Consider the following 25,671-nt stretch of genomic DNA (forward strand, 5'->3'; position numbering starts at 1 on the left):
GTGGATCTGGTGTTTGGGACCTCAACCTCTAATAGCCAAGCGGGTTACAGTGACTATGTGCAGACACTCCATGACTGCCTGCTGGAGGCTTATGCACAAGCTAATCACAGTTCTAGGATTGCCAAGGAACAACAAAAGAAGTACTATGATCAAAAAGCAAAGGATCAAGTGTTCAGCCCAGGGGACCGGGTGCTGGTCAAAATATGTCATGTGGAAGGACGGCAGAAGCTTGGAGACAAGTGGGAGCCACGTCCATATGTGGTGGTGAAGAAACAGCCTAAAATACCAGTATACGTGGTACAACCGGAGGATGGTGGCCCAGAAAGAGTGGTTCACAGAAACCTTCTCACTCAGTGCATGTTTATCCCGGTAGAAGAGGTGGGCAAACCGACAGCTGAGGAGGAGGAGTCAGATTTAGATCTGAACGAGACAAGTTTAGAGGAAGACCTGCAACAGAATGCGGATGCAGTCAGCATGGAGGAAACTGGACCCTCTCTGCAGCGTGGAGAAACTAACCAAAAAGACAAACAAGCCAGCCAAGAGGAAGGGGATACAGCAGGAGAAAATGAACCCCATGGCACTCCAGAGTCACTGCAGAGCAGTGGGATTCCAAGAAAAAACCCACCCAGGACTAGACGTCCTCCCAAAAAGCTGTCATATGAAGCACAGGTCACAAAAACAGAAGATGTGCTGCAGAAGATAGAAAGAGGATGGAAGCTGTGGCAGAGGGAAAAGGCAAAGAGAGCTCACAGACACACATAAAACACTCAACGGCACACAAACATACATATCATACAAGATAAATTTGAGCAATACATTTTATTGAGCAATACATTTTATTGCTGATGTTACGACTGTTAAGGGTTCTCTCAGTTAATTCTTTTTATGTTCTGTTTAGTTTTATGGCAGGGACGCCATCAAATAAAGAAGGGGTAGATGTAAAGCAGTGCATAAATGTTCCAAAAGAGGGTGCTGTTGTTTTCTGTAATTGCTGGCACTACCACAATTCCGACATGTTTGTCCTGCCGGGGACACCGTAGGCAGGGGATTTCTGCGCGCGAACTGCCGTATTCTTTACAGTGTGTTTACTGCCTGTAAGGTAAGCAGCAGCTCTGCTAGCTCGGTGTAACATATACAGTATATTAATATACCGATCTATTTCTGTTTGTTCAGTTTGCCTGTTAAGTATAAATTACATTTTGTTTTGGTGATGTTTGATTATTTTGTAAAAAGAAAAAAACGATTGAATGCTGACAGTGTGTTTACTGCCTGTAAGGTGAACAAAATAAACGCGCCAAAGTCTCCCCACAACGACGAGCCGCCTGTCTGATTCCTCTCCTGCACGGAACACATCCCACCCTCACACAAACACAACGCAGAGTCCATCGGGTGTCTTCCAGCAGCTGCAGGGTTAAAGAGGGAAAGCCTGGGTTACACTATCAAACCTTATTCATGTGCTAGAAAAGCCCAGTCAAAGCTAAGAACTGAATCTTAGAGAAATCTTGTAGAGGCAAAAAAAAAAAAAATAAAAACTGTTTATACAGGCTCTCTTTATACGGGCTCTCCATCCAATCTGATATTTGAGCTTTTGCACAAGAAATATGTAAATCTACATGTGCAAAGCTGGTACAGACACACGAAAAGAGTGTAATTGTAGCTTTGACTACAGCAAACTAATGAGCACGGTGAACACACGATATATCAATTATTATAGCTACAAATCCATCCAACACTTTTCAGATTTAATAAAGAAAAGGAAAAAATATGTAAACGCAACCTGCCATACATATTTTTTATGGCAGGTTGAAGATAAACAGACCTTTGGGAAAAACGAATCATGTGTTCTCCAGCTCTGTGGCTAGAGGGCGCTCTGACATAACCAGCCTGATCTGATAACCTTGCGACGTTTCAGCTGTGAAAGTAACGTGATTTAAACACTTGATTAGCAGCAAAACGTTATAGAAAGAATGTTCTGTGCTCATACTTTCTAAATTGTTCTCAATTTAGGGAATTTTATACTTCTACTGCACAATTGCATCAAGTCAGTCAACACAGTCAGCTGGATTTCGTTTGTTTAAGACTTCTGGAGTAAAACTTTTTTTTTTTCATTTTCTGTATTGACAACATACTGTATATTTCCTTTGGCTGTGCAGTAACTGTGGAGTTTTTATTCTGCTCAGTGTCTTAATAGTCTTAAATGGCTCCAGCCATTGAGGTGCTAATTAAAAGAAAACCTTATGAACGTTTCATGAACTCACTAGTTTTACTGTTACACTTTACAATCTGCCCTTTTAGTTGCTGCCACAACATTTTTTATTTTGCTTATGTTTTTTAATCTCTACCAACCCTGATTTGAATTAAAGCATGCCCGACAACAATTTGTGTTACAGTTTAAAATAACAGAGTAAAGATCAAATAATTCAAAAAAGACCAGGAAGTTCACTAAAAATAACACAATTACGCATATTAACACATAAGCTGACTAAAAAGATAACAAATAAACAAGAAAACCAACCAAAAATTAGTCAAAAAGTGAACCAAAATGATAGTAAAATTAGGTTAAATGAAAACCCAGACATGCAAAACAAGCATAATTAAGCAGCAAACATAAACATGAAAATTAATAATAAAAAAATGTCTAAGAAATAATAATGGGTATGATTAGCACTATCCTCAGACAAAAAAATGTAACAAAAAACAAACTCAAGTAAAAACCGTGCCAAAGAACTATATCATAATTTAATGTAAAAGTAGCAAATAATTTACCAGAAAAAACTGCAGCATACTGATATCATATTTGAAAGATGTAGAACTGACAACACAGCCCAGGAACAAATAACTTAGAGAGTTTGTCTTTTTACACAGTTTGTCAAAAATAGTCATCAGAAAGCTTCAGTTTCCAGACAGAAACTAAAGTTTTCCCTCTGGTCAATTAGCACATCAAGAAACATCTCGTCTAGAGAGACAAAACACATGCAGGCACAACAAATCCTAAATATTTCAGCATTTTTCTGGAAATGACGTTCACGCAGCACATTTCCACAGCTCATTCCTGTACATCAGAGAGTAATTAACAATCTCCCATCAAATGAATTAGCTCAGTCCTTTGAATAGCTGCTCTCATCACTCATCATGACTCAGCTGAGCATGGCAGCTCAGTGTAGAATGTGTCCTAACGATCGCAGTGCGTGGAGCAACGTCAGCCAGGGTCAACCGTCACGCACACGAGTCTTCAACACAGGCTGACAAATTGCTGAAAGTGTTGATGCAGGGTGCATATAAATTTGACATGGGAGTGACAGTGCTGAGCTTTTGTGTATTATTCACATGGAGAATAGAGAAGATATGAGACGTTCTTCTCCCGATTGGCTTGTTTAGTCCTTTCTTACTGATATATTTTCTATTTCTACCTAGCCCTTGTTTTTTTGTTTTCCTGAAGACCAAAGAGGTTAATTAACAGAATATATCAAATAAGTGGGTAACACTTTATTTGATGGGTTGTGAATAAGACTGTCATGACAGCGTCATAAACATGACCTGTCATGAACATGAGTAAGTCTTCATGAATATTTATGACTGATGTCATAAAGTGTCATTCGGTAAATCATGACACTTTTAACACAAAGTTGACATCATTCAAAATGTCTTTGTCATGGCAACTTGACATTAACCAAGAAATCATGACCTGACATAAATTTGTTATAAAAGTATTACTGATTAAACTTTAGCTTTAATAACATAAAGCTACATCATTTTTAAAGTTTATTCAGTAATACTTTTTTAGCTACAGGATTTTGACATCAAGGTGATACAAGTGCAGGAGGAAACACTGCAAGTTGCTCCCGAAACCACATTTCCTGCTTGCTGCCTCATCTATAAGCGTTCACAGCATTTCCTGTTTGTGTGAACCTCAACCTTTACTGTGTATCTCATGGTGGCCCCCTGCTCCACCATTATGACCAGTAACTTCCTGTGAGTCAGCCAGTCGGCAGCCCAGCTCCTCCTGACAGGACATACGTTCACATGGGAAGTCGCGGGTCTCACACATACGACAAGTAATCTTGCGGTTGTGCATTTGTGTGTGCCTGCGTGTTTACCTTCACAACCCATGAAATGGAAGCCTACTGGAAGCCCTGTGAGATTACACACCTGTGTGATGTCTGAATGAGCGTCTGTCTGCAGACAAACCCCCCAGGGGACACCTGCTGCAGGCATCATTTTCACCAGACTCCCTATGGGAGATCAGGTGTGAACTGCTGTTTTCTCCTACTCACCACGGCTCTCCTTCTGTTGTCAGACCTCCACCTCTCCAAAAATAACCAGAGTGCATGAGTCAGGGTCTCAACCTCACTGTTCTCCGTATCCTGACCTGTAAAGTGGACATGCATGGAAGTATGAGTGGTCTCTGACTGGTGGATGAAAGAAAAGTGGAACTGACATGCAGAGGTTTGAGTAATGCAGCTGTGGTTCTAGTGACACAGAAGAACCAATAAAACTTATGAAACTGAAATAAATGAGTAAGAGTGATACTTCATGAAGTTAGTGGAATATTCCTTTGCAACAATATTAATACTCTGGAAACTTTTCCTAATTTTGTGTCGTTTGAGCCACAATTTTAATTAATATTAGTGCAATTTTATGTTGTGGATGAACACAAAGGGATGTAAACTTTGAAGTGGTGAATTACAGTCCTAGATTTCAAAATGTCTTGTTTGTTTAAAGAGGCTGTATTATGTAAAATATCATATTTATATCATATTAAAATGTTATTCAGTGATTTAAAATGTACCTTGAGTGTCACCTTGATTATTTTCTCAGGACCTTCTTGCTGAAAGGCAACGGTGCTATCAATTGTTCAACCATGCATAACCAAAAATCTCTCCAAAAACATGTAAAATCGTCCGACTATCAGGAAAAATTAAATGGATAAAACTGTTTACTCACTAAAATATTTCCAGGCTCCACATGTGGCTCACTTTTGAGATCATTAATTGCAAATAAGTTGAAAACCAGGCATCATTTACCTCCCATGACACAATAAAGCACTTCTCATAAAAGCCTGATTAAAAAGCATTAAATACATAAAACTTAGATTCACATGAGCGCTGGGTCAACAGATTATTACGAAAAGGTACATTTTAATTTTTTTAATAAAAGAATTTACAAAGGGAAACATCCAATATAGATTTCTCATCGTCAGTGGTATATTTCAATTATTTCTGCTTATGTGCTTAGATAAGATGCTTATGCCGTCTCTGTTTTAGGAATGACATGACACAAAAACTATGACAGATGTAGTTGATGTCCAAATAAATAAATAAATTTATTGTACATGTTCTCAGTTTTATGAGAATATGTACTTTGAGTTTCCATTAGCTGTAGACTTAATCCTCTAAAGTGTCATAGATAAATTCTTGAAATATATCTATTTATGTTTAGTGAGTCTATATGGCAGTTTCCCCTTATAGCTTTTAAATACTGAAACAAATTAAATTTATTGAAATGTACCTGTGATGAAATATTCTTTTTCCACAAAATTCAAAGGGAAATACATTGTGTCAAAAATTTTATTTTAATTTAAAAATATTTTATAAACAACAAATAAATCACATTATTATTATTATTATCATTAATAATAATAATTATTATTATTATTCTCAGAAAATTTTAAATCATATCAGAGTATTATAATAATAATAATATAATAATAATAATAATTATATTATTATTATTATTGTTATTATTATTATTAATAATAATAATAATTATTATTATTATCTACCCATCTATTTTCTGTACACCCTGGTCCCTAGTGGGGTTGGGAGGTGCTGGTGTCTATCTCCAGCGAACGTTTCAGGCGAGAGGCGCGGTTCATCCTGGACAGGTCGCCAGTCTGTTGCAGGGCAACACAGAAACACAACCATACACACACACACCTAGTGAAAATTTAGAAAGACGTATTAACCTAACAGTCATGCTTTTGGACAGTGGGAGGAAGCCGGAGTACCCGGAGAGAACCCATGCGTGCACAGAGAGAACATGCAAACTTATATCTTCGTGGCGCGGTCCATGCTAGCGAAATTAAGTTAATATGTTAACTTAAGTTCGGAAGCATGGCCACGTCCAGACCACACCTCTTATTATAATATAATTATAATTATGTATTTATCTAATTTCATCCCTTTGTCCCATCCATCCATTTTCTTACACCCTTATCCCATTGAGATCTGTGCTGGTGCCCATCTCCAGTGGTCAACTGGTGAGAGGTAGGGTACACCCTGGACAGGTCGCCAGTCCATCACAGAGACAAACAATCATATACACACAAACGCAGACCTAAGGAGAATTTAGAGAGACCAATTAACCTGAACACATTTCATGTTTTTGGACTGTGGGAGGAAGCCGGAGCACCCGGAGAGAACCCACGCCTGCACAGGGAGAACATGCTAACTCCATGCAGAAAAAAGGCCTGGAATTGAGCCCAGGACCTTCTTCCTGCAAGGCAACAGTGCTACCAACTGCGCCACTGTGCATCATGCCTTCTTTTATAAATCTTTAAACTTATATCTTTGCGGTGTGGTCTGTGCTTGTGAAAGTCAACATGTTACCCCCACACTAAGTCTTCACTTCTTCACCTCCCTTGATCCCCTCATTCCCCCATCCTTTCATCCCTTCTTCAATAAATCTTTAAACTTCAATCTTTATGAGGTGGTCCTTGCAAGTGGATTGCAAATCTTCATCCATCCATACATCCATCCATTATGGTGAGAAGCTTCATGATCTTGGCCCCTAGCATAAAAAAGCATTACTCATTTTCTTCAGCAGGCTGCTTTCTCTTCCATTTTTCCGGTTTCTTCAAACCCAGAGCATGTCGAAGCTTTTTCAGAAAAGGTTTCTTTACCGGGAGGGGAGCCTGTGCTTCGGCAATTACCTCCTGATCCTTCCTTTTTAGCTCCTCAGAGAGCTTATAATTGCGTGAAAGTTGGCGTTCTATTTCAGCTGTTGACGCATCCAGCTCTTTCCTGTATTTGACTTCATTTAAAAAGAGGTCGCGTTTAACTTCATCCAGCTCCTTCTGCAGCATGCTCTTCTCCGCGTGGAGGAATTTGGCCCTCTTTCCGTTACGTATCTCGACCTCTGCATGACGATATCTTTCATCCCGATGCTCCTGCTCCATTGTTTCTATTTCTTTTCTAAGGGCTAAAATTTCAACTTCAAACTTCTGGACCATTTCTAGACTTGCGTCTTTGGCTTGGTCCAGCTCTTTCTGGATGCATCTCTGTGCCTCTAGGGAATCGTCTTGAACTGAAGCCATTTTTTGACTAAGAGTTGCATTCTCAGCTTGCAGCTCTGAGTAAAGCATTTGGTTGATTTTCACTATCTCTGCATGAGATTCCCTGTCGTCTTGCAGCTCCCTCTCCAGTGAACATATCCGTTTCTTATAAGTTAAAACATCCATTTCAAATTTCTTTGTCATTTCCCGGTTTGCCTCTTTGGCTTGGTCCAGCTCTTCCTGGATGCATCTCTGTGTCTCTAGGGAAATGTCGTGCACTGCAGCGATTTTTTGACAAAGAGTTGCATTCTCAGCTTGCAGCTCTGAGTAAAGCAGTTGGTTCATTTTCACTATCTCTGCATGAGATTCTCTGTCGTCTTGCAGCTCCCTCTCCAGTGAACATATCCGGTTTTTATGAGTTAAAACATCCATTTCAAATTTCTTTGTCATTTCCCGGTTTTCCTCTTTGGCTTGGTCCAGCTTGCTCTGGAGACATGTCTTCAGTTCTGTACTCTGTCCTGTGTTTCCATCTTTTATCATCTTAAAAAACCTCTTGCTCATATTTGTTCGAGAGTTAGCTGTTCTTTCTACGTCCAGCTCTTCCTGTAAAGTTGCCACCTGTTCTGACAGATTAAAAATGTCAGTTTCTAGCTTAGCAAGGACTTCCTGATATAAGGCCGTACTTGACTGCATTTCTCGCTGTAAAAGTGCCTCTTTTTCTTGAGAAGATTGTAGCTGATATTGGAGGGCTTTATTTTCCATGAGGAGCTCAGAAAACACGATGTCCTCACTGGCATTGGATCCTTGTTTTGCTTCACTGCACACGCCAACGTCGTTTTCACTAAACTCGAATTTTTTTAGTTTGAGTTTCGCGTCATGCAGTTCTTTATCCAAGTTGTTTGCTCTTTGGCGTTCCTCATTGAATCTGGCTCTTTCTGAATTCAAGAGCATCTTTAGCCTGTTAATTTCCTCCTCCAAGGAATCACCGCTTTGGGTATCTTTGCCTTGAATCCAGGCATCCTGACTATGCTTGTTCTTCCGTCCATCTTCCTGGCATTGAATCTCCTCTTCAAAGAATTCCTTATTCTGAGTCTCCATTTTTCTCAAAAACTGTCTCAAAAATTATCCAAACAGGGTTTTCTGTAGAAGCTGTCGTCACTGGACCTTGTGCTTTCTGACAAGCACAAGAACTAATCACTGAACTTCAAGTGAAGTTCTGTGGTGACATCACAACATGTCTTGTGACATCATAGGATTGTCCAGGCTATGGTAACCTTTGACAGTGTTCTAGAATTCTGCACCTTGTTTATTTTTAAAAAATGAACCTGTAATGAAGAGATCTTCATTATTCTATTCATCTATTTTTACTTAAATCACTGTTTAGCACTTTTAAAAGCACTTTTTGCACTTTGTTAACAAGCACTTTATTTAGCACTGCACTTTAAGCATAGATTTGCACATAAATAGCAATTTGCACACAAGAAGTCTTAATTGTATTTATTGAGCATTTTTAGAGATTAGCATGCAGCCTTTTGTTCTGGGCTCTGCACAGCTGCTCCTCATTGAGAGGTGAGGTGGTTGCCTGTGAAGGGAGGGTAATTGTTACTCAGAGCAATGAGCTACTGGTGGGTAAAACTGAGCAAATGTTTGTGCGTAATCTGTTAAGTGTGGATTTCTAATATGAAGTGACCCACTTGTCTTTTCTGTGTCCTCTCCAGGGTGTTTGGACAAATACCGCCCCAGGGGTCCAGACACCACGTATAGTTTCCAGGAGAGGCCATTGAAAAGTGTGTGTGGGGGGAGGAGATTGTTTATGGGTTTTGTGGTGTTTCATTATGGTGTACTGTAATGATAATTCAATCTGGAGAGACTCAGACGGAGATGAGAAGACAATTAGAAGAGTTTATTGACAAACAGAATTTAAAGTCTTTGGCGCTCGGGCCCCGGCTGGGGATAACGGATATCGTAGCGTTAGCGATAGGCTTCAGATGAGCATCCCCGATGCTGTTAGGAACGTCATCCCCCAGGGCCCGGCACTGGTGGTGGAGGTTGAAGAAGGGTGCGGGCCTCAGGACCGGGCGAATGGAGGAGAAGGGGTGGTGGTGGGTTGAGCTCGGCTGGAGAGCGAAGGACGCCATGAATGAAGGTCCTTATCAGCTGGGACTTGGTCGATGATTGGACGTGACGTGGCTTGGTCCAGCGTTGATAGGTCGACGATTGTGGGCAGGTCGCTTCAATTAACGGGTCCCGGTGGGGATAAAAGAGTCTTCCAGTTTGAATTTGCGCCTAGGCTTCATAACATAAAATATTTATAAAAAGTGGAAATATTTGTATTTAGTAAAAGGTATTTTATTTAAATAGGTGGAGATTGATGAATTGAGACAACCCTGTCAATTAAAGGTGGTTTGGTCGGTCACAGCTGGGACTATTTAAGGCTGCAGTTTCACCTGTGAAGTGTTGCTGATGCTGTGTGAAGAATAAACCACTGCTGTTTCCACCTGACTGCCTCAGCTTTTCGTCCTCACTGTAAAATCCAACCGCAAAACGCCGCCTTGTTACAGAATGAAAATGAATTAAGAGTTCCAACCATATTTTATACAAATAATGAAATTAAATCATCCAAAGTTTCTGTACTTTCTGTGCTTTTTATTCAAGAATATGATCTGATAACATTATCTTGAGTTGATTTTTATTTCTACACTTTTATATCCTCATTATAAAGTAATTACTAACAGTCTGGTCTCGCTGAGAAGCAGCAGTCCTGCTCACCTCCCTGTGCCCACCCTGGACATTTTGAGCCGTGACGTATTGGAGGACGTGATTTTTCACACAGGTGCTTCATCTGCTTGCCAGTGCGACTATTTGGGGAAGATAAGCTGCGCCTCTTCACTCCTGAGCCGTTTTATGTTTCTTCCTTCAGCATCCTCACTGGTTGACGCGCAGTTTTAGTCTGTGCAGCCAAAAAGAAAAAAGAGGAAACAAATTGCTACTTCTGCCTGCGAGTTTGTGAATAACTCTTGAGATTTTTAGGGCACCTTTTCCAAAGCAAAAAGATATTAGACAGACAAGGGCTGAAAAAGATGCTTTATTGTTCTAAACAAATAGTTCACTCCTTGTTCTTTGGATGCCTGGCTTTTCTTGCTGTGACCTCTGTTGTGAACGCAGAAGGTAAGACAATATTTTAAACTTTTATTGCTAATGGAGTCATATTTTGGAGACTTTTTAAGGTCGTTTTCAAAACATCATTTTAGGTGCATGCCAAAACATAAAAAATAAAAATGTAAGCGATAAGAAATAGTGACGCACAAAACGTCCGCTTTTGCGCCCTGGTGAGCAATAGTTTGGTACACTGTAAAACACAAACTGTTGGGATAATAACAGTGACAAAAATGATCCAAGACATTTAAAATGGAATAGTTTTACTCATCACATTGAGGTGAAATTGCGTAAATGTTACCCCAAAGGACCTCTAAGTTATTTCATTTATCAAATTTCAAAATGATAGAACAGGTTAAAATATAATTAGTATTAAAGATATAACTTGCTGTTTTCTCTTTTGCAGTAGAATCATAATTAAGAACCATTGTTTCTTTTATAATGTAATCTTGTGGTAAAAATGAACAGAAACGAAAGCTTGGTTTTTAGTTAATGTATGAAATATGACTGAAATAATACTGTCATGTCCTCAACCTCCAACGCCTTGCCGGAGTCGACACTCAGCTAAACTCCTCTCCAAAGGATCACACAGACTAGAGCGCTTGCTTTGAGTCTTTAATGAAGCCAGATGGAGTAGGTGTAAAACTATGAAATAAACATACAAACTTTGAATAATACACAGTAGCAGTTAATACAGCACCCACAAGTATACTCGGTCGCTACAACGAAAGTATTAGCTCAAAGCCGTAAGTTCTCACAAAGCGGTATTGCATTTACAAATGATTAACTTATGCTTATATAACGAATATTAACAGAACTCTTACCGACAGTGCTTTCTAGGACCAACTGTATAGGAGTAGCCGTGTTACTGCAAAAACCATGCGTTGCATTGTCCTGACTTGTCTGCTCTCTAATGACGTCATTAACGCCCGACTCTTAAAGTGATGTACATAAATTTCACCACTAGATGGCGACATTGAACGCTTAAATCTTATAACCTGTAGAACACATGTGTCAAACTCAAGGCCCGCGGGCCACATGTGGCCCGCTACGTCATTTTATGTGGCCCTCTCCCCCCCCACCACCGTTTCACAGCCCCATTGATTGACTTCAAATAAGTTTTGAGCACGAATTGACTACAAACTACATCTCCCATAATGCCTTCCGATTGTTACCAGCCAACATTACGGCTTCTCGCCACTAGAGTGCAGCAGAGTCACCTCAAGCTGATTATTAATTTTCCCAGCGAATAAAACTGAAACATCGACAAGCTAACAAGCTAAAGAGCGAAGTTCCGTGACGTTTCAATCGAGGACTTTTACCGTCTACTGCCCCCTGATTTGATGCCGCAGCTTCGACTCCATGCAGCTCGTGTTTTTTGTCCATGTTTGGAAGCACCTATCTGAGCGAACAGATGTTTTCAATAATGAATTTAAACAAGACCAGATCGCGCATTACTGACGAAAACCTTCACGCCGTTTTGCGGATTTCCACAGAATAGAACTAAAACCGGACATGGACGAACTGACCAGGGGAAAACATTGGTAAGCACGAACAAACTAAATTTAAATAGAATGAATGTAAAACCAAAACTCAGTATACTGGAATATGCATATAGTTTATTGATTTTGCTTGTGTTTTGTTTATTTACACAACACAACACAATGAGGATGTGTGTGAGTTGGTGACAGGGTGAAGAGGGTCAGCTTTGTGTTCAAGGACAGGCAACATCACCTCATTGTTTTGTTCTTATGTGAAATACATGTTCGTTGTGTAAGAAATAACGAACAAGTTTTGTGAATGAAGTTGAGAGTTAATATCAAAACTTGTTTTTATTCTTTGTCTGCTTATCTTTAAAGCAGACAAAGATTAATTTTTCCAGTGAATAAAACTGAAACATCGACAAGCTAACAAGCTAAAGAGCGAAGTTTAGCTGAGCAGTTTAAAAATATTGTAATTTTTAAACTGAGCAGTAATTTTACATCCATGTAAACTCAAATGTAATATTTAAAACTTGAATACATAAAATCAGTTATTTAACAATGTGAGGTGTTGTTTAATTTATTTTTAACATTGTATTTTCATACATTTATGCTAGGGTTGCCCAAGTCTAGTTTTCCAGACCTATCACTCTGCAACTTTAGATGCGTTCCTTCTCTAACACACCTGGATCATAAACTCATTCATAGGCCTCTACAGAACTGAGTTGCTGCTAATGAGGGAAGTCAACTTTTTGTCTGGGGTATGTTTTAGTAGGGACGCATCTAAAAGTTGCAGTCTGGAGGACTGCACTTGGGCATTCCTGATTTATACCGTCAATGTGGCCCGTTGAGGGTGGCCAATATGCTGAAGTGGCCCTTGGTGAAATTGAGTTTGACACCCCTGCTGTAGAATGTCAACTGACATAACATCACAAAAACTGATAATAAAGCTTTTAAAATAAATTCTAAGAAGGTGGCATATAACTTTTTAAAAAAGCGTTTGTGAAAGCACAGTTAGCTAGAACTGTCACTAAACTAGATAAAACTTAAGTTTTTGATCCATTCACCTTTCTTAATCAACAATCTTTAAAACTTTTGCTAGGCTATTTTGTTTATAATGCAACCCATACATAATGTGAAAAATGTTTACTCTGTTGACACCCTGAATAAATATGCAACGCACTTTTCAAGTACTAATTTTATTTCTTAAGCTAAAAAATAACCCAACCTGGCTCTCCAATAAAATATGGAGAAGTGAATAAACATTATTGTTGTTAGAACATAACCAGAATTGAACAATGCCTTTAGAAATTGCCATGTGTTATTTAAAACTCTATAAATTCAATAACAGCCATTTTATTGCCAAAATATCTGCTTTTAGGCATGTTGACTTTTCTGTAGGGTTTGCTCTGGTTTTCTCGTCTCATTCAACCTTCTGTTATATTTATTTACAGCCTGTTTCTTCACAGCGATAAGGGACACGGGACGAAAGTTGGGTGTAGCAGAAACTGTCTGAGGGGAAAGAAGCAATGATGAATTTATGCTGTTTTATTTCTGGAGACATCCAGTTCAGAACTTGTTTTTAATGTCTGAAAAAGACAATGACCGCAAGTCCATGAGTGCAGTCGAAAGACAAAATTAACCCTATTATATTTCCTTAAGCGCACAAGTAACTTTTGTTTTGCAATTTAAAACTGTTTCCTCGCAGTCAAAATGAATATTGAATATTACCTCGCGGAAAGTTGGAGTTGTCCTAGAAACAAGACAACTATATTCGTTGTTTTATACTTTACAGCCATAAAAAAACAAATAACTGCGGCTCTTATTTCATTAAGTATGCATAGAGCAGAACAAAAACCCTGAACGCTAAGCTAAAGCTACAATTTAATGGTTGCTATCAAACCTTATTCATGTGTTAGAAAAGCCCAGTCAAAGCTAAGAACTGAATCTTAGAGAAATCTTGTAGAGGCAAAAAAAAAAAATCAAAACTGTTTATACAGGCTCTCTTTATACGGGCTCTCCATCCAATCTGATATTTGAGCTTTTGCACAAGAAATATGTAAATCTACATGTGCAAAGCTGGTACAGACACACGAAAAGAGTATAATTGTAGCTTTGACTACAGCAAACTAATGAGCACGGTGAACACACGATATATCAATTATTATAGCTACAAATCCATCCAACACTTTTCAGATTTAATAAAGAAAAGGAAAAATTATGTAAACGCAACCTGCCATACATATGTTTTATGGCAGGTTGAAGATAAACAGACCTTTGGGAAAAACGAATCATGTGTTCTCCAGCTCTGTGGCTAGAGGGCGCTCTGACATAACCAGCCTGATCTGATAACCTTGCGACGTTTCAGCTGTGAAAGTAACGTGATTTAAACACTTGATTAACAGCAAAACGTTATAGAAAGAATGTTCTGTGCTCATACTTTCTAAATTGTTCTCAATTTAGGGAATTTTATACTTCTACTGCACAATTGCATCAAGTCAGTCAACACAGTCAGCTGGATTTCGTTTGTTTAAGACTTCTGGAGTAAAACTTTTTTTTTTTTCATTTTCAGTTTTAACAACATACTGTATATTTCCTTTGGCTGTGCAGTAACTGTGCAGTTTTTATTCTGCTCAGTGTCTTAATAGTCTTAAATGGCTCCAGCCATTGAGGTGCTAATTAAAAGAAAACCTTATGAACGTTTCATGAACTCACTAGTTTTACTGTTACACTTTACAATCTGCCCTTTTAGTTGCTGCCACAACATTTTTTATTTTGCTTATGTTTTTTAATCTCTACCAACCCTGATTTGAATTAAAGCATGCCCGACAACAATTTGTGTTACAGTTTAAAATAACAGAGTAAAGATCAAATAATTCAAAAAAGACCAGGAAGTTCACTAAAAATAACACAATTACGCATATTAACACATAAGCTGACTAAAAAGATAACAAATAAACAAGAAAACCAACCAAAAATTAGTCAAAAAGTGAACCAAAATGATAGTAAAATTAGGTTAAATGAAAACCCAGACATGCAAAACAAGCATAATTAAGCAGCAAACATAAACATGAAAATTAATAATAAAAAAATGTCTAAGAAATAATAATGGGTATGATTAGCACTATCCTCAGACAAAAAAATGTAACAAAAAACAAACTCAAGTAAAAACCGTGCCAAAGAACTATATCATAATTTAATGTAAAAGTAGCAAATAATTTACCAGAAAAAACTGCAGCATACTGATATCATATTTGAAAGATGTAGAACTGACAACACAGCCCAGGAACAAATAACTTAGAGAGTTTGTCTTTTTACACAGTTTGTCAAAAATAGTCATCAGAAAGCTTCAGTTTCCAGACAGAAACTAAAGTTTTCCCTCTGGTCAATTAGCACATCAAGAAACATCTCGTCTAGAGAGACAAAACACATGCAGGCACAACAAATCCTAAATATTTCAGCATTTTTCTGGAAATGACGTTCACGCAGCACATTTCCACAGCTCATTCCTGTACATCAGAGAGTAATTAACAATCTCCCATCAAATGAATTAGCTCAGTCCTTTGAATAGCTGCTCTCATCACTCATCATGACTCAGCTGAGCATGGCAGCTCAGTGTAGAATGTGTCCTAACGATCGCAGTGCGTGGAGCAACGTCAGCCAGGGTCAACCGTCACGCACACGAGTCTTCAACACAGGCTGACAAATTGCTGAAAGTGTTGATGCAGGGTGCATATAAATTTGACATGGGAGTGACAGTGCTGAGCTTTTGTGTATTATTCACATGGAGAATAGAGAAGATATGAGACGTTCTTCTCCCGATTGGCTTGTTTAGTCCTTTCTTACTGATATATTTTCTATTTCTACCTAGCCCTTGTTTTTTTGTTTTCCTGAAGACCAAAGAGGTTAATTAACAGAATATATCAAATAAGTGGGTAACACTTTATTTGATGGGTTGTGAATAAGACTGTCATGACAGCGTCATAAACATGACCTGTCATGAACATGAGTAAGTCTTCATGAATATTTATGACTGATGTCATAAAGTGTCATTCGGTAAATCATGACACTTTTAACACAAAGTTGACATCATTCAAAATGTCTTTGTCATGGCAACTTGACATTAACCAAGAAATCATGACCTGACATAAATTTGTTATAAAAGTATTACTGATTAAACTTTAGCTTTAATAACATAAAGCTACATCATTTTTAAAGTTTATTCAGTAATACTTTTTTAGCTACAGGATTTTGACATCAAGGTGATACAAGTGCAGGAGGAAACACTGCAAGTTGCTCCCGAAACCACATTTCCTGCTTGCTGCCTCATCTATAAGCGTTCACAGCATTTCCTGTTTGTGTGAACCTCAACCTTTACTGTGTATCTCATGGTGGCCCCCTGCTCCACCATTATGACCAGTAACTTCCTGTGAGTCAGCCAGTCGGCAGCCCAGCTCCTCCTGACAGGACATACGTTCACATGGGAAGTCGCGGGTCTCACACATACGACAAGTAATCTTGCGGTTGTGCATTTGTGTGTGCCTGCGTGTTTACCTTCACAACCCATGAAATGGAAGCCTACTGGAAGCCCTGTGAGATTACACACCTGTGTGATGTCTGAATGAGCGTCTGTCTGCAGACAAACCCCCCAGGGGACACCTGCTGCAGGCATCATTTTCACCAGACTCCCTATGGGAGATCAGGTGTGAACTGCTGTTTTCTCCTACTCACCACGGCTCTCCTTCTGTTGTCAGACCTCCACCTCTCCAAAAATAACCAGAGTGCATGAGTCAGGGTCTCAACCTCACTGTTCTCCGTATCCTGACCTGTAAAGTGGACATGCATGGAAGTATGAGTGGTCTCTGACTGGTGGATGAAAGAAAAGTGGAACTGACATGCAGAGGTTTGAGTAATGCAGCTGTGGTTCTAGTGACACAGAAGAACCAATAAAACTTATGAAACTGAAATAAATGAGTAAGAGTGATACTTCATGAAGTTAGTGGAATATTCCTTTGCAACAATATTAATACTCTGGAAACTTTTCCTAATTTTGTGTCGTTTGAGCCACAATTTTAATTAATATTAGTGCAATTTTATGTTGTGGATGAACACAAAGGGATGTAAACTTTGAAGTGGTGAATTACAGTCCTAGATTTCAAAATGTCTTGTTTGTTTAAAGAGGCTGTATTATGTAAAATATCATATTTATATCATATTAAAATGTTATTCAGTGATTTAAAATGTACCTTGAGTGTCACCTTGATTATTTTCTCAGGACCTTCTTGCTGAAAGGCAACGGTGCTATCAATTGTTCAACCATGCATAACCAAAAATCTCTCCAAAAACATGTAAAATCGTCCGACTATCAGGAAAAATTAAATGGATAAAAATGTTTACTCACTAAAATATTTCCAGGCTCCACATGTGGCTCACTTTTGAGATCATTAATTGCAAATAAGTTGAAAACCAGGCATCATTTACCTCCCATGACACAATAAAGCACTTCTCATAAAAGCCTGATTAAAAAGCATTAAATACATAAAACTTAGATTCACATGAGCGCTGGGTCAACAGATTATTACGAAAAGGTACATTTTAATTTTTTTAATAAAAGAATTTACAAAGGGAAACATCCAATATAGATTTCTCATCGTCAGTGGTATATTTCAATTATTTCTGCTTATGTGCCTAGATAAGATGCTTATGCCGTCTCTGTTTTAGGAATGACATGACACAAAAACTATGACAGATGTAGTTGATGTCCAAATAAATAAATAAATTTATTGTACATGTTCTCAGTTTTATGAGAACATGTACTTTGAGTTTCCATTAGCTGTAGATTTAATCCTCTAAAGTGTCATAGATAAATTCTTGAAATATATCTATTTATGTTTATTGAGTCTATATGGCAGTTTCCCCTTATAGCTTTTAAATACTGAAACAAATTAAATTTATTGAAATGTACCTGTGATGAAATATTCTTTTTCCACAAAATTCAAAGGGAAATACATTGTGTCAAAAATTTTATTTTAATTTAAAAATATTTTATAAACAACAAATAAATCACATTATTATTATTATTATCATTAATAATAATAATAATTATTATTATTCTCAGAAAATTTTAAATCATATCAGAGTATTATAATAATAATAATATAATAATAATAATAATTATATTATTATTATTATTGTTATTATTATTATTAATAATAATAATTATTATTATTATTATCTACCCATCTATTTTCTGTACACCCTGGTCCCTAGTGGGGTTGGGAGGTGCTGGTGTCTATCTCCAGCGAACGTTTCGGGCGAGAGGCGCGGTTCATCCTGGACAGGTTGCCAGTCTGTCGCAGGGCAACACAGAAACACAACCATACACACACACCTAGTGAAAATTTAGAAAGACGTATTAACCTAACAGTCATGCTTTTGGACAGTGGGAGGAAGCCGGAGTACCCGGAGAGAACCCATGCGTGCACAGAGAGAACATGCAAACTTATATCTTCGTGGCGCGGTCCATGCTAGCGAAATTAAGTTAATATGTTAACTTAAGTTCGGAAGCATGGCCACGTCCAGACCACACCTCTAATTATAATATAATTATAATTATGTATTTATCTAATTTCATCCCTTTGTCCCATCCATCCATTTTCTTACACCCTTATCCCATTGAGATCTGTGCTGGTGCCCATCTCCAGTGGTCAACTGGTGAGAGGTAGGGTACACCCTGGACAGGTCGCCAGTCCATCACAGAGACAAACAATCATATACACACAAACGCAGACCTAAGGAGAATTTAGAGAGACCAATTAACCTGAACACATTTCATGTTTTTGGACTGTGGGAGGAAGCCGGAGCACCCGGAGAGAACCCACGCCTGCACAGGGAGAACATGCTAACTCCATGCAGAAAAAAGGCCTGGAATTGAGCCCAGGACCTTCTTCCTGCAAGGCAACAGTGCTACCAACTGCGCCACTGTGCATCATGCCTTCTTTTATAAATCTTTAAACTTATATCTTTGCGGTGTGGTCTGTGCTTGTGAAAGTCAACATGTTACCCCCACACTAAGTCTTCACTTCTTCACCTCCCTTGATCCCCTCATTCCCCCATCCTTTCATCCCTTCTTCAATAAATCTTTAAACTTCAATCTTTATGAGGTGGTCCTTGCAAGTGGATTGCAAATCTTCATCCATCCATACATCCATCCATTATGGTGAGAAGCTTCATGATCTTGGCCCCTAGCATAAAAAAGCATTACTCATTTTCTTCAGCAGGCTGCTTTCTCTTCCATTTTTCCGGTTTCTTCAAACCCAGAGCATGTCGAAGCTTTTTCAGAAAAGGTTTCTTTACCGGGAGGGGAGCCTGTGCTTCGGCAATTACCTCCTGATCCTTCCTTTTTAGCTCCTCAGAGAGCTTATAATTGCGTGAAAGTTGGCGTTCTATTTCAGCTGTTGACGCATCCAGCTCTTTCCTGTATTTGACTTCATTTAAAAAGAGGTCGCGTTTAACTTCATCCAGCTCCTTCTGCAGCATGTTCTTCTCCGCGTGGAGGAATTTGGCCCTCTTTCCGTTACGTATCTCGACCTCTGCATGACGATATCTTTCATCCCGATGCTCCTGCTCCATTGTTTCTATTTCTTTTCTAAGGGCTAAAATTTCAACTTCAAACTTCTGGACCATTTCTAGACTTGCGTCTTTGGCTTGGTCCAGCTCTTTCTGGATGCATCTCTGTGCCTCTAGGGAATCGTCTTGAACTGAAGCCATTTTTTGACTAAGAGTTGCATTCTCAGCTTGCAGCTCTGAGTAAAGCATTTGGTTGATTTTCACTATCTCTGCATGAGATTCCCTGTCGTCTTGCAGCTCCCTCTCCAGTGAACATATCCGTTTCTTATAAGTTAAAACATCCATTTCAAATTTCTTTGTCATTTCCCGGTTTGCCTCTTTGGCTTGGTCCAGCTCTTCCTGGATGCATCTCTGTGTCTCTAGGGAAACGTCGTGCACTGCAGCGATTTTTTGACAAAGAGTTGCATTCTCAGCTTGCAGCTCTGAGTAAAGCAGTTGGTTCATTTTCACTATCTCTGCATGAGATTCTCTGTCGTCTTGCAGCTCCCTCTCCAGTGAACATATCCGGTTTTTATGAGTTAAAACATCCATTTCAAATTTCTTTGTCATTTCCCGGTTTTCCTCTTTGGCTTGGTCCAGCTTGCTCTGGAGACATGTCTTCAGTTCTGTACTCTGTCCTGTGTTTCCATCTTTTATCATCTTAAAAAACCTCTTGCTCATATTTGTTCGAGAGTTAGCTGTTCTTTCTACGTCCAGCTCTTCCTGTAAAGTTGCCACCTGTTCTGACAGATTAAAAATGTCAGTTTCTAGCTTAGCAAGGACTTCCTGATATAAGGCCGTACTTGACTGCATTTCTCGCTGTAAAAGTGCCTCTTTTTCTTGAGAAGATTGTAGCTGATATTGGAGGGCTTTATTTTCCATGAGGAGCTCAGAAAACACGATGTCCTCACTGGCATTGGATCCTTGTTTTGCTTCACTGCACACGCCAACGTCGTTTTCACTAAACTCGAATTTTTTTAGTTTGAGTTTCGCGTCATGCAGTTCTTTATCCAAGTTGTTTGCTCTTTGGCGTTCCTCATTGAATCTGGCTCTTTCTGAATTCAAGAGCATCTTTAGCCTGTTAATTTCCTCCTCCAAGGAATCACCGCTTTGGGTATCTTTGCCTTGAATCCAGGCATCCTGACTATGCTTGTTCTTCCGTCCATCTTCCTGGCATTGAATCTCCTCTTCAAAGAATTTCTTATTCTGAGTCTCCATTTTTCTCAAAAACTGTCTCAAAAATTATCCAAACAGGGTTTTCTGTAGAAGCTGTCGTCACTGGACCTTGTGCTTTCTGACAAGCACAAGAACTAATCACTGAACTTCAAGTGAAGTTCTGTGGTGACATCACAACATGTCTTGTGACATCATAGGATTGTCCAGGCTATGGTAACCTTTGACAGTGTTCTAGAATTCTGCACCTTGTTTATTTTTAAAAAATGAACCTGTAATGAAGAGATCTTCATTATTCTATTCATCTATTTTTACTTAAATCACTGTTTAGCACTTTTAAAAGCACTTTTTGCACTTTGTTAACAAGCACTTTATTTAGCACTGCACTTTAAGCATAGATTTGCACATAAATAGCAATTTGCACACAAGAAGTCTTAATTGTATTTATTGAGCATTTTTAGAGATTAGCATGCAGCCTTTTGTTCTGGGCTCTGCACAGCTGCTCCTCATTGAGAGGTGAGGTGGTTGCCTGTGAAGGGAGGGTAATTGTTACTCAGAGCAATGAGCTACTGGTGGGTAAAACTGAGCAAATGTTTGTGCGTAATCTGTTAAGTGTGGATTTCTAATATGAAGTGACCCACTTGTCTTTTCTGTGTCCTCTCCAGGGTGTTTGGACAAATACCGCCCCAGGGGTCCAGACACCACGTATAGTTTCCAGGAGAGGCCATTGAAAAGTGTGTGTGAGGGGAGGAGATTGTTTATGGGTTTTGTGGTGTTTCATTATGGTGTACTGTAATGATAATTCAATCTGGAGAGACTCAGACGGAGATGAGAAGACAATTAGAAGAGTTTATTGACAAACAGAATTTAAAGTCTTTGGCGCTCGGGCCCCGGCTGGGGATAACGGATATCGTAGCGTTAGCGATAGGCTTCAGATGAGCATCCCCGATGCTGTTAGGAACGTCATCCCCCAGGGCCCGGCACTGGTGGTGGAGGTTGAAGAAGGGTGCGGGCCTCAGGACCGGGCGAATGGAGGAGAAGGGGTGGTGGTGGGTTGAGCTCGGCTGGAGAGCGAAGGACGCCATGAATGAAGGTCCTTATCAGCTGGGACTTGGTCGATGATTGGACGTGACGTGGCTTGGTCCAGCGTTGATAGGTCGACGATTGTGGGCAGGTCGCTTCAATTAACGGGTCCCGGTGGGGATAAAAGAGTCTTCCAGTTTGAATTTGCGCCTAGGCTTCATAACATAAAATATTTATAAAAAGTGGAAATATTTGTATTTAGTAAAAGGTATTTTATTTAAATAGGTGGAGATTGATGAATTGAGACAACCCTGTCAATTAAAGGTGGTTTGGTCGGTCACAGCTGGGACTATTTAAGGCTGCAGTTTCACCTGTGAAGTGTTGCTGATGCTGTGTGAAGAATAAACCACTGCTGTTTCCACCTGACTGCCTCAGCTTTTCGTCCTCACTGTAAAATCCAACCGCAAAACGCCGCCTTGTTACAGAATGAAAATGAATTAAGAGTTCCAACCATATTTTATACAAATAATGAAATTAAATCATCCAAAGTTTCTGTACTTTCTGTGCTTTTTATTCAAGAATATGATCTGATAACATTATCTTGAGTTGATTTTTATTTCTACACTTTTATATCCTCATTATAAAGTAATTACTAACAGTCTGGTCTCGCTGAGAAGCAGCAGTCCTGCTCACCTCCCTGTGCCCACCCTGGACATTTTGAGCCGTGACGTATTGGAGGACGTGATTTTTCACACAGGTGCTTCATCTGCTTGCCAGTGCGACTATTTGGGGAAGATAAGCTGCGCCTCTTCACTCCTGAGCCGTTTTATGTTTCTTCCTTCAGCATCCTCACTGGTTGACGCGCAGTTTTAGTCTGTGCAGCCAAAAAGAAAAAAGAGGAAACAAATTGCTACTTCTGCCTGCGAGTTTGTGAATAACTCTTGAGATTTTTAGGGCACCTTTTCCAAAGCAAAAAGATATTAGACAGACAAGGGCTGAAAAAGATGCTTTATTGTTCTAAACAAATAGTTCACTCCTTGTTCTTTGGATGCCTGGCTTTTCTTGCTGTGACCTCTGTTGTGAACGCAGAAGGTAAGACAATATTTTAAACTTTTATTGCTAATGGAGTCATATTTTGGAGACTTTTTAAGGTCGTTTTCAAAACATCATTTTAGGTGCATGCCAAAACATAAAAAATAAAAATGTAAGCGATAAGAAATAGTGACGCACAAAACGTCCGCTTTTGCGCCCTGGTGAGCAATAGTTTGGTACACTGTAAAACACAAACTGTTGGGATAATAACAGTGACAAAAATGATCCAAGACATTTAAAATGGAATAGTTTTACTCATCACATTGAGGTGAAATTGCGTAAATGTTACCCCAAAGGACCTCTAAGTTATTTCATTTATCAAATTTCAAAATGATAGAACAGGTTAAAATATAATTAGTATTAAAGATATAACTTGCTGTTTTCTCTTTTGCAGTAGAATCATAATTAAGAACCATTGTTTCTTTTATAATGTAATCTTGTGGTAAAAATGAACAGAAACGAAAGCTTGGTTTTTAGTTAATGTATGAAATATGACTGAAATAATACTGTCATGTCCTCAACCTCCAACGCCTTGCCGGAGTCGACACTCAGCTAAACTCCTCTCCAAAGGATCACACAGACTAGAGCGCTTGCTTTGAGTCTTTAATGAAGCCAGATGGAGTAGGTGTAAAACTATGAAATAAACATACAAACTTTGAATAATACACAGTAGCAGTTAATACAGCACCCACAAGTATACTCGGTCGCTACAACGAAAGTATTAGCTCAAAGCCGTAAGTTCTCACAAAGCGGTATTGCATTTACAAATGATTAACTTATGCTTATATAACGAATATTAACAGAACTCTTACCGACAGTGCTTTCTAGGACCAACTGTATAGGAGTAGCCGTGTTACTGCAAAAACCATGCGTTGCATTGTCCTGACTTGTCTGCTCTCTAATGACGTCATTAACGCCCGACTCTTAAAGTGATGTACATAAATTTCACCACTAGATGGCGACATTGAACGCTTAAATCTTATAACCTGTAGAACACATGTGTCAAACTCAAGGCCCGCGGGCCACATGTGGCCCGCTACGTCATTTTATGTGGCCCTCTCCCCCCCACCACCGTTTCACAGCCCCATTGATTGACTTCAAATAAGTTTTGAGCACGAATTGACTACAAACTACATCTCCCATAATGCCTTCCGATTGTTACCAGCCAACATTACGGCTTCTCGCCACTAGAGTGCAGCAGAGTCACCTCAAGCTGATTATTAATTTTCCCAGCGAATAAAACTGAAACATCGACAAGCTAACAAGCTAAAGAGCGAAGTTCCGTGACGTTTCAATCGAGGACTTTTACCGTCTACTGCCCCCTGATTTGATGCCGCAGCTTCGACTCCATGCAGCTCGTGTTTTTTGTCCATGTTTGGAAGCACCTATCTGAGCGAACAGATGTTTTCAATAATGAATTTAAACAAGACCAGATCGCGCATTACTGACGAAAACCTTCACGCCGTTTTGCGGATTTCCACAGAATAGAACTAAAACCGGACATGGACGAACTGACCAGGGGAAAACATTGGTAAGCACGAACAAACTAAATTTAAATAGAATGAATGTAAAACCAAAACTCAGTATACTGGAATATGCATATAGTTTATTGATTTTGCTTGTGTTTTGTTTATTTACACAACACAACACAATGAGGATGTGTGTGAGTTGGTGACAGGGTGAAGAGGGTCAGCTTTGTGTTCAAGGACAGGCAACATCACCTCATTGTTTTGTTCTTATGTGAAATACATGTTCGTTGTGTAAGAAATAACGAACAAGTTTTGTGAATGAAGTTGAGAGTTAATATCAAAACTTGTTTTTATTCTTTGTCTGCTTATCTTTAAAGCAGACAAAGATTAATTTTTCCAGTGAATAAAACTGAAACATCGACAAGCTAACAAGCTAAAGAGCGAAGTTTAGCTGAGCAGTTTAAAAATATTGTAATTTTTAAACTGAGCAGTAATTTTACATCCATGTAAACTCAAATGTAATATTTAAAACTTGAATACATAAAATCAGTTATTTAACAATGTGAGGTGTTGTTTAATTTATTTTTAACATTGTATTTTCATACATTTATGCTAGGGTTGCCCAAGTCTAGTTTTCCAGACCTATCACTCTGCAACTTTAGATGCGTTCCTTCTCTAACACACCTGGATCATAAACTCATTCATAGGCCTCTACAGAACTGAGTTGCTGCTAATGAGGGAAGTCAACTTTTTGTCTGGGGTATGTTTTAGTAGGGACGCATCTAAAAGTTGCAGTCTGGAGGACTGCACTTGGGCATTCCTGATTTATACCGTCAATGTGGCCCGTTGAGGGTGGCCAATATGCTGAAGTGGCCCTTGGTGAAATTGAGTTTGACACCCCTGCTGTAGAATGTCAACTGACATAACATCACAAAAACTGATAATAAAGCTTTTAAAATAAATTCTAAGAAGGTGGCATATAACTTTTTAAAAAAGCGTTTGTGAAAGCACAGTTAGCTAGAACTGTCACTAAACTAGATAAAACTTAAGTTTTTGATCCATTCACCTTTCTTAATCAACAATCTTTAAAACTTTTGCTAGGCTATTTTGTTTATAATGCAACCCATACATAATGTGAAAAATGTTTACTCTGTTGACACCCTGAATAAATATGCAACGCACTTTTCAAGTACTAATTTTATTTCTTAAGCTAAAAAATAACCCAACCTGGCTCTCCAATAAAATATGGAGAAGTGAATAAACATTATTGTTGTTAGAACATAACCAGAATTGAACAATGCCTTTAGAAATTGCCATGTGTTATTTAAAACTCTATAAATTCAATAACAGCCATTTTATTGCCAAAATATCTGCTTTTAGGCATGTTGACTTTTCT

General features: G+C 38.8%; 2 long non-coding RNA genes across 2 annotated transcripts; both read right to left on the reverse strand.

Moving 5' to 3' along the window:
- Positions 1–9,641: 9,641 nt before the first annotated feature.
- On the reverse strand, positions 9,642–11,384 carry LOC111610648. The gene is made up of 3 exons (XR_002753743.1): positions 11,254–11,384; positions 10,043–10,223; positions 9,642–9,797 (listed from the first exon to the last, which is right to left on the reverse strand). It is a non-coding gene; the product is annotated as an uncharacterized LOC111610648 (long non-coding RNA).
- Positions 11,385–22,006: 10,622 nt separating this feature from the next.
- On the reverse strand, positions 22,007–23,749 carry LOC111610649. The gene is made up of 3 exons (XR_002753744.1): positions 23,619–23,749; positions 22,408–22,588; positions 22,007–22,162 (listed from the first exon to the last, which is right to left on the reverse strand). It is a non-coding gene; the product is annotated as an uncharacterized LOC111610649 (long non-coding RNA).
- Between the last annotated feature and the right edge of the window lie 1,922 nt (positions 23,750–25,671).

This window comes from Xiphophorus maculatus, chromosome 13, assembly GCF_002775205.1.
Source record: "Xiphophorus maculatus strain JP 163 A chromosome 13, X_maculatus-5.0-male, whole genome shotgun sequence".
NCBI classification, from domain to species: Eukaryota; Metazoa; Chordata; class Actinopteri; order Cyprinodontiformes; family Poeciliidae; genus Xiphophorus; species Xiphophorus maculatus.